Source organism: Callithrix jacchus, chromosome 12 (genome assembly GCF_049354715.1).
Source record: "Callithrix jacchus isolate 240 chromosome 12, calJac240_pri, whole genome shotgun sequence".
NCBI classification, from domain to species: Eukaryota; Metazoa; Chordata; class Mammalia; order Primates; family Cebidae; genus Callithrix; species Callithrix jacchus.
The window spans coordinates 28,244,440-28,259,086 of NC_133513.1; the positions used below are offsets into that span (position 1 = coordinate 28,244,440).

The 14,647-nt window shown below is 44.9% G+C and overlaps 1 protein-coding gene across 35 annotated transcripts in view; it reads left to right on the plus strand.

Annotated features, from left to right (window-relative positions):
• Nucleotides 1–14,647, plus strand: part of KATNIP (katanin interacting protein) — a 227,848-nt gene that overhangs the window by 109,099 nt on the left and 104,102 nt on the right. The window lies entirely within an intron of this gene.

Below are 14,647 nucleotides of genomic sequence, written 5' to 3' on the forward strand. Positions count from 1 at the left end.
GAGGATCACTTGAGGCCAGGAGCTGCAGACTAACCTAGGCAATATAGTGAGACCTCTTCTCTGTAAAAAATTACAATTAGCCGTGCATGCTAATGTGCCGCTCTAGTCCCAGCTGCTCGGGAGGCTGAGGTGGGAGGATTGCATGAGCCCAGGAGTTTGAGGCTGCACTAAGCCATTGTTTCACCACTACACACCAGCCTAGGGGATAGAACAAGACCCTGTCTATACAAAAAAAAAAAAAAAAAGTGAATTTTAGATAAATTGAAAATTAATTTTGTATTGTCTTTATATCAAGACAGTATTTTGAAATACTGTACTACTGAAATACTATATTATGAAGATAAATATGTACCCATCCTATTTGGTTTTTCTCACTTTGGTCACATTTCAAAATGTGGCTCAAACTTGAGAAAAAACAATGCAGAGAAAATAGAGGCATGTAGGAGAGGCTTTCTGATTAGGTATGACTTGAAAAAATATGCTGAAATGCAGATAAGGATAGAAATATACTGAGGAATGGGAGGGAGTGTGGCCAAATCGAGGGCTCAGATTCGTGACTAGAAGGGCCAGCTTCAGCTCACAGATGTGTGCTGTTGGCCGGGTTGGTGGCGCGCCACGGTTAGCATTGCTGCTGTTTGACTTTCACTTAGAAAACTTTTCTTCTGAGCATGCGCCCCCAGTTTGGCCTGGTCCCCACTCTCTATTGTGCAACACTGTGGTGTATTTGATAGTTTATATTACATTACCCCTCCCGAAGGTGTCAGAGTTTGCGAGTCTTGTTTTAGGGAGGAAGACCAAGTGACAGATTCTGCAAGCCTGGGAAGGTGGCTTGGGTTTTTCCATAAACTCTTTGTGGGGCCTTGGCTAAGTCACATTCCTCTGAAGTCTCCATTTCCTTCTTTAACAAGAAGGGGTGAATTAAATGTCTCTTGCGCCTGCCACCTCTGAAATTGTAAATCCTAGGTGGCGTTTATAAGAAAACCCTGTTCCCATATTACAAAATCCATGGATTGGCCAGCAGTGGCTCACGCCTATAATCCTAGCACTTTGGGAAGCCAAGGCAAGCAGATCACTTGAGGCCAGGAGTTCAAGACCAGCCTGGCCTACATGGTGAAGCCCTGTGTCTACTAAAAATACCAAAATTAGTCAGGCATGGTGGCGCATGCCTGTAATCCCAGCTACTCAGGAGGCTGAGGCAGGAGAATTGCTTGAACCCGGGAAGTGGAGGTTGCACTGAGCTAAGATGGCACCACTGCACTTCAGCCTGGGTGACAGAGTGAGACTCTGTCTCAAAAAAACAAAACAAAAACACAACAACAACAAATCCATGGATGGGAGTAGAGGATACATAATAGTCTGTAGAGCTCTGGCTCGTATCAGTGCTTTTTTTTCTTTTTTTAGAGATGGAGTCTTGCTTTACTGCCCAGGCTCGAATGCAGTGGCTATTCACAGGCGTGATCATAGTGCATTACAACTTCAAGCTCCTGGCCTCAAGCCATCCCCCCAGTAGCTGGGACTATAGGAACACACCACTACATTCAGCTATTGCTACAGGTCTTTCGCAAGTTTGGTATTTAGGGTCTCAAACACCTTCCCCCATCCCCGATCTAAGCTTCATGGTAGCAGACATGTGCTCTATCACATTACCTACGGTGTCTCTGGTCCCTAGAAAAGTGCCTGGCATAGAGTCAGTTTGCAAAGAAATCTTGGTTGAGCAAGTAGATTGAATGATTCAATAAAGGAGTGAGTGGTATAGCTGTTGATTAGGCACCCTGGCCAGCCCACACAAGGGACTTCAGTCTTCATGTCACTGAGTTATGATTACAGTGACAATGTTTTCCAAACTGTGAATCAGGACACATAGTCTGACAATTGTTGCGTTGCTTGGGATAGAAGAGTCAGTTTGAGATATGTAGTTTGAATCTTGAAATATTGGGATTTCTGACACATGCTCTTAATGTAAGAGAATATTTTAAATCACATGAGCGAGGCAGGTAGGTCATTCGGGGCATGCAGGGAATGGTGAGGATGATCGCAGGCAATCACGGTGGAGTGTCATCCTGTAGAAATATGGGCCTAGTGGCGCCAGGCTTTCCAGGTTTAAGAGAAGCCAGATACCTATCTGGGTTTCTTTTCTTTTCTCTTTCTTTCTTTCTTTCTTTCTTTCTTTCCTTTCTTTCTTTCTTCTTTCCTTCCTTCTTTTTTCTCTCTCTCCTTTTCTCTCTTTCTTTCTCTCTTCTTTCTTTCTTTCTTTTTTTTTTTTGAGACAGAGTTTCACTTTTGTTGCCCAGGCTGGAGTACAATGGCATGGTCTGGGCTCACTGCAGCTTCCACTTCCCGGGTCCAAGGGATTCTCCTGCCTCAGCCTCCTAAGTAGCTGGAATTACAGGCACCCGTCACCACGCCCAGCTAATGTTTATATTTTTAGTAGAGACAGTGTTTCACCATGTTGGCCAGGCTGGTCTAGAACTCCTGACCTCAGGTGATCTGCCCATGCTGGGATTACAGACATGAGCCACTGCGCCCAGCCTGGGTTTCTTTATGTTTGATTTCTCCCAATTTTTTTTATGTTGGCAACTAATTTACAGTTTGTTTGTTTGTTTGTTTGTTTGTTTTTCAGGCAGGGTCTTGTCCTGTCACCCAGGCTGGAGTACAGTGGCGTAATTGTTCACTGCAGCCTCGACCTCCTGAGCTCCAGCTGTCCTACTGCCTCAACCTCCTAGGTAGCTGAGATTACAGGCACAAGCCACTATGCCTGGGACCCCATTGTAGAAATGGGGTCTCTTGATGTTGCCCAGGCTGGTCTTGAACCCCTGAGCTCAAGCAATCCTCCCGTGTAGACTTCCCAAAGCGTTGGGATTACAGGCATGAGCCACCATGCCCAGCCTAATTCACAGTCTCCTGCGGACCAAACAAGATACCTGCTGGCCAGATGTGGCCTTTAGACTACCAACTTGCAAATTCTGATGTAGATAATGAAAGCTTCGTCCGTTCCTGGTAAGACAGGAGGAAGAAGTCTTTCTCCTTGACGATGGCTCTTGACCTAGCCCGTCTGTTACCCAGAAACATCAAAGGCCCCCGGGATGACCAGCTGGACAGCTCAGACCAAAAGACAACTGGCTTATGGCATTAGGAAGGGCCCTGGGCAGGTGGGTCAGACAGCACAGGGCCAGCAGAGCAGGAATAATTTGGCGATAAGCGTGAATGATGCGAAATGATGCTGAACAAGCACTAACTGCCCGTGAATTGCAGGCCCAGAAGTAAGAGATGTGGTGATCCCGTCCCTCAGTAGGGTGTTCCTGCAAGTGAAGGCACGGCTGAACTGAACTTAATGAAGCCTATTTTTCAGTCTTAATGAAAATAAAGAATAACTTCTGAATCAATATTAGAATAAATAGCTTTAATATCTTACATTTATAGCCTGCTTAGAATTTCTGAGGTATGATGTGAAACCATTTTTACATTATTTTGTATCATTTTTTCTAACACCTAATATGTGGGTGCATTCTCATTTAAAAAGATTCGAACGATTCAGAAGTAAATTGAGTATAATATGAAAAGCTGTCTGTATCTACCCAGCCAAACCGTCTTCAGATATTACTTTTATTGAGCAAGTATACTTTATTTATTCAGTCATCCATTCATTCGTTTACTAATTTGTTATTTTCATTTCAGCTTATTTCTGCTTTTATCTTAATTCCTCTCCTAAATTTTTTGGTTTAATTTATCACATTAGTTCTCCCTGATCTCCACCACTCTAACCTGACTTAAGTTAAATGTTTTATTTATTTTTTCTTTTCTCTCTCTCTTTTTTTTTTTTAAGGTAGAGATGAGGTCTTACCATGTTGCCCAGGCTGGTCTCAAACTCCTAGGCTCAAGTAATCCTCCTTGGCCTCCCAGAGTGCTAGGATTACAGGTGTGAGCCACTGCACCTACCCCATTTCATTTTCATACTGTTTTCTAATAAATCAAGTAAGCTGTACATTTAAGCTATAAATTTTCCTCTGAATATTGCTTTCCATTTATTCCACAAAGTTTACCATGTAGTACTATGCAGTACTTTCACTGTCATTTATTTATTTGTTTAGAAACAAAGTCTCTTTTGTTCTTATTTGTTTTGGTCTTCATTTTGTTTAGAAACGAAGTCTCACTCTGTCACCCAGCCTGGAGTGCAAGGCAACGGAGTCTCACTTGGCTCACTGCAACCTCCGCCTCCTGGGTTCAAGTGGTTCTTGTGCCTCAGCCTCCCGAGTAGCTAGGATTATGGGGATGTGCCACCACGCCTGGCTAATTTTTTTTTTTTTTTTTTTTTTTGTATTTTTAGTAGAGACGGGGTTTCGCCATCTTGGCCAGGCTAGTCTCAAACTCCTGATTCAGGTAATCCACCCACCTTGGCCTCCTAAAGTGCTGGGATTACAAGCGTGAGCCACGATGCCCAGCCATTTATTTTTAATTGGCTTATTACTTTAGGGTTTTCTTTTTCTCTCTCTCCTATATATTTGTTTCATATTTAAGATAGGGTCCTGCTCTGTCACCCAGACTGAAGTACGAGGCATGATCACAGATCACTGCAGCCTCAACCTTCTGGGGTCAAGTGATTCTCCTGCCTCAGCCTCACAAGCAGCTGGGACTACAGGCATGCACCACCATGCCTGGCTAATCTTTTAATTTTTTCATAGAGACAGGGACTTGCTATATTGCCCAGACTGGTCTTGAGCTCCTGGCCTCAAGCAATCCCCTCCCACCTCGCCTCCCAAAGTGCTGGGATTACAGGCTCGAGCCACCATGCCCAGCCTTTCTTCTTTATTTAGGAGAGTTTTTCTAAACATTTTAAGCAAATTTTTTTTGTTTACCTAGTTTTGTTTTTTGCTGTTGTTTTGTGTTAGTTTCTAATTTGGCCATGTTATGATTTAAAATGGCCTGAAAATAAAGATGGTTTAATTTTGGACTTTTGAAAGTTTCTAAGGTTTTTTGTTTGTGGCCTACCAGCTGATTTTTATGAATGTTCTTTGATATTTCAAAAGAATAATCATTCTCTTTTAGGTACACAGTTCTCAATGTATCTGTTAAATCACACACGGCTAATTGTAATACTTAACTTGGTGATTCTTAAAGTATATTAGAATCACCTGGGCTGCTTATTAAAGCCGTGAATCCTCACACCACACCCATAGATACAGAACTGGATCTGGAGGAGGCATGAAGTGCCAAGAGCCTGCATTTTTAATAAGCTTCCCTGGAAACTTCTTATGCTCATTAGCAAACCACTGCTATAGTTTTCTACTTACTTTTTGTCCGTTTGATCTGGTTGATTTCTGTGAAATTGTCAATTTCCCCTGCACTTGTTTTTGCTTTATATATTGCAAATATCTGTTATACAGAGAGTCAAAATGTTTTTTGAGAAAGTATACCTTTCATCCATAAGAGTATGTTGGTCTCAAACTCTTTGTACCATTGAAAATGCTAAGTGGGCTTTTTCAGCAAACATTTCTGGGTCGTAAAAACTTCCATAGAAGGAGCAGTGTGTGCATGTGCATGTGTAGGTGAGTCCAGCGTCAAGATGAGTGAGAGGGAACCCTGAGGCTACATTGGGGGGGCTACTTTTAGGGCTACAGCCCCTCCCCAGCTAAGTAAGGGGCAGCAGAGATGCTCAACTGGAGGCTGAAGCCAAGGTCATCTGCAAGCTTGTGTCTTTCTTTAGCACTGGAAATGTTTCATTTATTATTACCACTGTTATTTCCTTCCTTCCTTCCTTCCTTCTTCCTTCCTTCCTTCCTTCTTCCTTCCTTCCTTCCTTCCCTCTCTCCCTCCCTCCCTTTCGCCCGCCCGCCTTCCTTCCTTCCTTCCTTCCTTCCTTCCTTCCTTCCTTCCTTCCTTCCTTCCCTCCTCCCTCCTTGTTTCTTTTTCTTTCTTTCTTTCTTTTTGACAGGGTCTCATTCTGTTGCACTCAGGCTGGAGTGCAGTGGCGCAATCGTGATCGATCTCAGCTCACTGCAGCCTCTGCCTCCCAGGTTCAAGCGATTCTCCTGCCTCAGCCTCCCGAGTAGCTGGGATTACAAGCATGTACTATCACACCTGGCTAATTTTTGTATTTTTACCAGAGGCAGGGTTTCACCATGTTGGCCAGGCTGGTCTCGAACTCCTGGCCTCAGGTGATCTACCAGCCTCAACCTCCCAAAGTGCTGGGATTACCTCACGCCTGGCCTACCATGTATGTTTTGAGCTGCAGTTTAGATCAAGAACTGCGGTTTCCTTTAGTTCTTTATGGCTGTGATCTCTCCCGTCTATTTATTAAGAATTCCTGACATTTTCTAGTCAGCCAGTGGCATTCCTTGATATTTGGTCTCTATCCTGCTATCCATATCCAGTCTCCTATCTACTGATTGCTCCGCCAGCGTGATGCTGAGGGGTTTGGCCAGCGGCCCCCAAGCCAGGAAAGCATTCCGCAGTCTCCCAGGCCCATCTACTTCCTGAGTTCGTTTTCTGTTCTATCCCTCTCTTCCCCAACACAGAGATTGTTTTGGTTTTTCTCCAGTGATGCACTTTATAGGCCGAACTCCAGGATACTTTATACACTTAGCTTTGAATGAAAATTCATGAAAGAAAATCAAAGGTTGAATAGTGGCAGGAAGAAGGTATCAGAAAACTATGAATATTGCCCAGGTATTTAAAACACATGTATAATTCAAATTTTCCTAGCCTTAGTTCTATCTGAATTGATAATAGGGGGATGAGAATCTGTTTTGTTTTGTTTTGCTTTTTTTTAGACACAGTCTCACTCTGTCACCAGGCTGGAGTGCAGTATGCAATCTTGGCTCACTGCAATTCAAGCGATTCTCCTGCCACGGCCTCCTGAGTAGCTGGAATTATAGGCATCAACCACCACATCCAGCTAATTTTTGTATTTTTAGTAGAGATGGGGTTTCACCATGTTGGCCAGGCTGGCCTCGAACTCCTGACCTCAAGTGATCTGCTTGCCAGAGTGCTGGGATTACAGAGTACTTGCCTCCCAGAGTGCTGGGATTACAGGCATATGCCACTGTGCCTGGCCAGCTGGGAATAGATTTTCAAAATATGCAGAGTTAGGCCAGGCACAGTGTTTTATGCCTGTAATTCCAGTACTTTGGGAAGCCGAGGTGGGAAGATCACTTGAGGCCTGGAACTCAAGACCAGTTTAGGCAACATAATGAGACCCTGTCTCAACAAAAAACTTACAAAATTAGCCAAGTGTGGTGGCACATACCTGTAGTCCCAGCTAGTCAGGAGGCTGAGGTGGGAGGATCACTTGATGCCAAGAGTTAGTGAGCTATGATTGTGCCATTGCACTCCAGCCTGGGAAACAAAGCAAGACCCTGTGTCTTAAAAACAAACCTCAGAGTTGACCCTAAACTTAGGGCACAAGGCACTTTATTTTGGGCATGGACTGGCAAGCCCTAAATTTGGGTTTTTGGCACTCATTATTCTGATGATCTGTTATGGATTACATAAGAGTTGCCAGATTGTAGATTCCATAAATCTGTCTTGTTCATCGCTCCATCCCTAGCACTTAGCAGTCAGACCTGCTTATGGGGGCCACATATATTCAACCAAAAATATTCATTGCCATGTGTGGCGGCTCACATCTGTAATTTCAGTACCTTTGGAGGCTGAGGCAGGAGGATTGCTTGAGCCCAGCAATTTGAGACTAGCCTAGGCAACGTGGCAAGACACCATCTCTACAAAAAAATACAAAAATTAGTGGAGCATGATGGTGCACACCTGTAGTCCCAGCTACTCAAGAAGTGGGGGAATGTCTTGAACCCAGGAGGTCGAGGTTGCAGTGAGCCATGATCGTGCCACTGCACTCCAGCCTGGGTGACAGAATGGACACCATCTCTCAAAAAAAAAAAAATTAAATAAATGGATGAATGAGAAAAAAAAGAACAAATTAATCAACTAACTCTTCAGTGCTAAGTAAAAAGCCTTCATGGTCCAAGCAGATGAATAATATGAATGTGTAACATGCCTCATAGAGTGCAAGAGAAGTCAGTGGGAATGATCACAACTAGCAGCGCGTGCCAGACTGAAGACATTCAATCCTGGTTTTACCAAACTGCCAACCAAATGGGAGACATTATTGGGGTTCTGGGGGAAGGGGGTTAGTTGGGGAGGTCTGGCCTTTCTGGCTGCATGTTAGTCACCTCTGACTGTCTTAAAGTTTCCACTGTGGCCTCATGGTCTAATCATCCAAGCTTCTAATAGGCAGATGCAGTAGCATCTGAGAAATAATAAAAGACGCCATTATCACAATTTTAAATTTTCCTTAAAAACTAGAACCCTATTAAAGCAATCGCAAAACACTCCTAGCTGTTAATTTCATTTTGTCCCCTCAGCAGCCCTTTTTTTGTTTTTGTTTTTGTGAGATAATCAGGGCACATTTTCCCATAGCAAAGGTGAGGTCCTGAAGCTCAGCAATTCATCTGGGGACACAGGGCAAACTGCGTCAGGCCCAGAACTTAGAACCCAGTTCGTTCCCCTTTGTAAGTAGAGTTAGAAGTTTAATGCTTCATCCACTCAGACTTAACACATGTATGAACACGTTTAGTGGCCTCAAGGCAGCTTTGTGTCTAAAGCTCTTACAGGCAGGTTTCATCCGTTTTATGCAAGTCAGTGGACAGTCACTGTACAGCAGACTTTCATCCTGCTCTAGAGACCAGTTGCTTCCAAGTTGGTACCAGGCAGGGAATAAACATGGTCACATGGTTGAGTCTGGACTTTGGAGTCTGATATGGTTTGGCTGTGTCCCCACCCAAATCTCCTCTTGAACTGTAACTCCCACAGTTCCCATATGTCATGGGAGGAACCAGGTGGGAGGTGATTGAATTATGGGGCAAGTCTTTTCTGCGCTGTTCTTGTAATAATGAATGAATCTCAGGAGATCTGATGATTTTTGTTTTGTTTTGGTTTGGTTTGGTTTGGTTTTGAGACTGAGTCTCACTCTGTCGCCCCCTAGGCTAGATGTAATGGCAGGCTCTGGGCTCATCGCAACCTCCGCCTTCCAGGTTCAAGCAATTCTCCTGCCTCAGCCTCCGAAGTAGCTGGGATTACAGGTGCGAGGCACCACACCTGGCTAATTTTTGTATTTTTTTTTTTTTTTTTTGAGACGGAGTTTCACTCTTGTTACCCAGGCTGGAGTGCAGTGGCGCGATCTCGGCTCACCGCAACCTCCGCCTCCTGGGTTCAGGCAATTCTCCTGCCTCAGCCTCCTGAGTAGCTGGGATTACAGGCACGCGCCACCATGTCCAGCTAATTTTTTGTATTTTTAGTAGAGACGGGGTTTCACCATGTTGACCAGGATGGTCTCGATCTCTTGACCTCGTGATCCACCCTTCTCGGCCTCCCAAAGTGCTGGGATTACAGGCGTGAGCCACCACATCGGGCCTATCTCATGGTTTTTAAAACGGGGGTTTCCCTGCCCAAGCTCTCCCTCTTTGCCTGTCACCATTCATGTAAGATGTGACTTGCTCCTTCTTGCCTTCTGCCATGATTGTGAGGTCTCCCCAGCCCTGTGGAACTGTAAGTCCATTAAACCTCTTTTTCTTCCCAGTCCTGGATATGTCTTTATCAGCAGCATGAAAACGGACTAATACAGAGCCAGCTATATAATACGAATACGGAAGGTCATTCCTCCATACCCTGGCTTTGTCATTACTGGCCATGTGACCTTGAACATATACTATGTCCTCCAAGCCTGGAAGATGAGGAGACCTACCGCACTGGCATGTTAGGAGGTTGAAATGAAATAAGGCGGCTGGGTGTGGTGGTTCATGCCTACAATCCCGGCACTTCAGGAATCTGAGGCAGGAGGATTGCTTGAGCCCAGGAGTTTGAGACCAGCTTGGGCAACATAGTAAGACCTCATCTCTACAAAAAAAATAAAAAGTTAGCCAGTTGTGGTGATCTGCACCTGTAATCCTCACTGCTCTAGAGGCTAAGATGGGAGGATCGCTTGAACCCAGGAGGTGGAGGTTGCAGTGAGCCAAGTGGTGCTACTGTACTCCAGCCTGGGTGACAGAGCAAGACCCTGCCTCAAGAAAGAAAAAGAAATGAGATAAGGTGCATAGATAAGTCAGCTTAGTGCCTGATAATGTAACAGCTTAGTAATTAGTAGCTATTGTCTTAGATGTTATAGTTACTAATACTATTATTGCAAAAACTTTGTGTCTGATGGTCGCCTGATGTCACTCTTTTCCTAGGTAGGCAGACGGAGGAAGCTCAGGCATAGAAGGCATTAATTCCCTGACCGTCCAACCGCTGCTGCATTTTAGTCAGTGGTTCTTCTGGCAACTACCTTTAGGTCTTTATGTCAGCATCCGTCCCTCCACCTCCTCCCTGGATCCCCAGTGAGGAGACCCATTTGTGTGCAGTCCCTGTCATCTGCTCCCCAACTGCCGTGTCGGCAGCCTGGCCTCCATGCAGAGGGCTTTCTGTTGAAAGGGCTTGAACTTAACATTTTAAACACTGAACACTGAAATCAAATCTAACAAGGTTTTGAAGCAAAGCTCTAAAGTGTGTTTTCTTCAGAGGAATTTCTGGATGATGGCTTCAAAGCACCTGGTAGATCCCACAGCGTGGTGTCTCTTTGAAGTACGGGCAGATGGGCTTTCAAAGCAACCAACCCCAACCCCAGGTCCTCATCTTTCCAGATGGAAAGGTTTTAAACCTCTTTCTCCGGGGAATGTTGCTCCTTAGTTTGTCTCTCCTCTGCCCCTGGGACAGATGGATTAGATCACGTGAGCCTTATCAGGGCCTAGATTCATCCAGAGTGAGCAAACGCATTTGTTTCCTTTGTGAAGAAGCTGACAGCCATACAGAATCTATAGGCTGCTCTTTTATATATATTTTCTTTGGGGAGAGGGATTTTATTTTTTTATTTTTTAATTTTTTAAAAATAGAGTTGGGGGGGGTCTCACTTTGTTGCCCAGGCTGGCCTCAGATTCCTGGGCTCAAGCCATCCTCCTGCCTCAGCTTCCTTAAGTGCTGAGATTATAGGCATGAGCCGCTACACCTGGCCTGTATATATTTTGCAAATATAGTCATGGCATTTAAATTTCCATTAATTTAAAAGAAGCAAAAGAAACCAAATTGAAACAGGAGGAATTATTGAAATTCAAATTTCTTTATCACAGGAAATATTATTTCTTAAAATAGCCGTCCGTTTAATACATTATGAAATAAGAGGTTAGGGTTGCCACTTAAAAAGAAAACTCTGTTTCCATTTGAGATGCATTTGGGTTGACTTTCTGGTGTGGAAAATGAGGCCACCCGCATTGCCTGCCCTCTGCTGATTTTTGTTCGCTAAGCTAAGGGTTTAGGTTTATATCATCGCGTTCTGTCCATCTCCCTAATGTGCATACACGCCTAGTATTTATTCAATCTCTAAGTGGCTATGGTGCTTACATTAGACCTTTGATCACAGCTTCTCCACGCCTGCATCCTCATTTTGATGTCCTCTTTCATTGGTCTAGATTTTGCCACCTGGGTGATATTTTCCGAGAAGAGCTCATGAATGCCCTCTGTATTCCCTGGTTTTCTGGCTGTTTGAGATGGATGGTCTGTTACTTTTCAGTCTGGACCTCTTGGCTGGATACTTTATTCTCCAGTTAGACAGATGCTGCTCCGTTGTCTTCCAGCACCGAGTGCTGCTGTTTGTCATTGGCTTTTGGGAGCCAAACGCGTTCCAGGGATAGAGATGATTTTTTTCAGGCAGCTGGCTGTCCAGGGTCCTCCACTCCACCGTTCCCCACCATTCCCCTAGGGAATTTATTTAGTTGCAAGAGGGAGGGACAAGATTTAAACATCGATGTAACTATATCATTTTTTTTCTAATTACAACACTGGATGCATGCTCATACTAAATAATTTTTTTTTATACTTTAAGTTCTGGGGTAGCTGTGCAGAACATGCAGGTCTGTTACACCTGGTATACACATGCTATATTTTAAAAACAAAGAAGAAAAAGTCCTTGAAAGGCTCTCAGAGAAATCATTGTTATTAGTTGGGTGCCAGCTGGGCACAGTGGCTCACGCCTGTAATCCAAGCACTTTGGGAGGCCAAGGCAGGTGAATCAGCCTGGCCAACATGGCAAAACCCCATCTCTACTAAAAATACAAAAACTTAGCCAGGCGTGGTGGCATGCACCTGTAATCCCAGCTACTCAGGAGGCCGAGGCAGGAGAACCGCTTGAACCCAGGAGGCAGAGGTTGCAGTGAGCTGGAATTGTGCCATTGCATTCCAGCCTAGGTGACAGAGCAAGACTCTATCTCAAAAAAAAAAGGTCGGTTGCCCATTTTTCCAGACTTTTTATGTGCATATATGCATACAAATGAACATACATGCATAGAAATTAACAATTATTTTAAAAATTGAGTTTGTGTTATATGTACGTTTTTCAACATGCTTCTTCTTACTTAAATGTATATCTCGATATCTGCCCCAAAGAAGTGCAGAAGTAGAGCTACCTCTTTCTTTGTAAGAGCTGCCTGGGACCCAGTGGACACCTGCTCTTTTAGGTATTTAATCCATCTTTCCTTAATGACCATGTGGACCATTCTCTATTATAAAGGATGCCTCAACAATCTTTGTATACTTAGGACTGAAGGATAAATTTCTGAAAGAGCTGTGTCAGAGGGTATGCATATGATTTATTTCTAATCAGTCATTTCTGTTCTCTCTGCCTCGGAATAGATCTCGAGGCCTCCTCCCTGTCCCACCTCTGCTGCCACCTTCTTCTTTCACTTGCAACCGCAGGGAAGCTGGTAGCCCTGTTTCCACCCTTGTGCTGCCTCCTAAAATCCACTTGATATCCAAGAGCCATAGAGATATTTTAAAATCAGAAATCAGGCCAGGTGCAGTGGCTTACGCCTGTAATCTTAGCACTTTGAAAGGGCAAGGCAGGTGGATCACCTGAAGTCAGCAGTTTGAGACCACTCTGGCCAACATGGTGAAACCCCATCTCTACTAAAAATATAAAAATTAGCCTGACCTGGTGGCAGGCGCCTATAATCCCATCTACTTGGGAAGCTGAGACAGGAGAATCGCTTGAATCCAGGAGGTGGAGGTTGCAGTAAGCTGAGTTCTCACCACTGCACTCCAGCCTGGGGGACAAGGACAAAACTCCGTCTCAAAAAAAATAAATTAATAAAAATAAAAGCAGAAATTAGATAACACTGTGTCTCTGCTTAGCACCCTTCAGCAGCTTCTTATGGTGCGTAGAACAAAATCCACACTCTTCCGTGAGGCCCACAAAGCCCTGTCCCATGTGAACGCTGCCTCCCTCCAGGAAGCACATGCCCTCCAGCCGTTCCTGCCTCCTGGCCTTTGCCTCTGCTGTCCCTACCCACAGACAGCCTTGTGCCCCAGACACTACTGGGCGCTCTTCATCATTCAGCCTTCCCTGACCGCCGTTCATCAGGACTCCCTCAGCCCTGTCACGTCATTCAGACAAGGGCTTTCTTCACAATCCTGGCCACCTCTGAAATACCCTTGTTTGTATTTTGTGATGCGTTACCTGCCTGTCTCCTCCCACCCCACAATGTACGCTCCTATAAGGCCAGAGGTTTGCCATCTCGCCCTCCACTGCCACCTCTGCCCTTAGCATAGCACCTAAGCCCATGTGTGTGCATGAAACCTTAATGAATGGTGGTTGCCCTATTGTCCTCCCCATTGGCAGGGCCATGACAGAAGCAAGAGACTCTGTGTTCTGTGTGGACAACCTAGAAGGAGCAAGGAGGAGTGGCAGAGTGTAGAAGTCACAGCTCTGCCACTTAATCACTGTGAGTTCAACCAGCATAAAGGCCGGTCACAGTTCCTCAAATTTTGGGGGATCCGCACAATTCAATCACTCAAAATGTGGGGTTGCAACTTAGTGAAGGGCGTGAAGAAGCCAGAGGAAGTCTACTCAGCTGATCATGAGTGCAAGGGTCCTAATGCCCCATCCAAATCCTTCCTGGAACTGGCCATGTCTGGTGGCTGCGCTCTGCCTCAGACATCAGTGGGGACGATTCCGGGCTCTGGGACCGAGATTTCCTGGACAGTGACAGCAGTGTCCCAGGTAGGAATGTGATCCACAGCGACTGGGTGAAAATAAGGGCTGCAGAGAGCAGGGCGTGCCCATTGTTTTTTCACCCAGCCTCACCCCACCCCGGCAGAACAGAGCCCAAGTTGACCTCCTTTGAGAATGGGAGTTGGGCCGAGCGTAAGAGCCAATAGGCTATGTTGTTTGACTGAATTCATGTTATCCCAGCGTTTTACTCTACCTATCTGTCTTACATGGTTCTTCTGAGGATGAAAAGAGAGAAAGGGTTGAAAATGTTTTATAGAGCACAGAGCATTATTCTACTGTAAAGGGTTACTAGTTTTACAGCCGCTGAAATTGCTGTTGAACAGCAGGTCACCTAGGAACTCATGTTTCCCTGGGGAGGAGCAGTGAATCTGTTGCCCCTGCAATTGCCCACCACTCTCAGACTTTGAAGACAGAAGCCACGACCTCAGTCTGGTTTGCATGAGGGCTGCGTGAACCATCTCAGTACACTCAATTAGGAGACCTGGAGTTATCTTTTTAAATGCCAGTGGTTGCTTTAATCATTTTAACCCGTGCTTGCTTTAA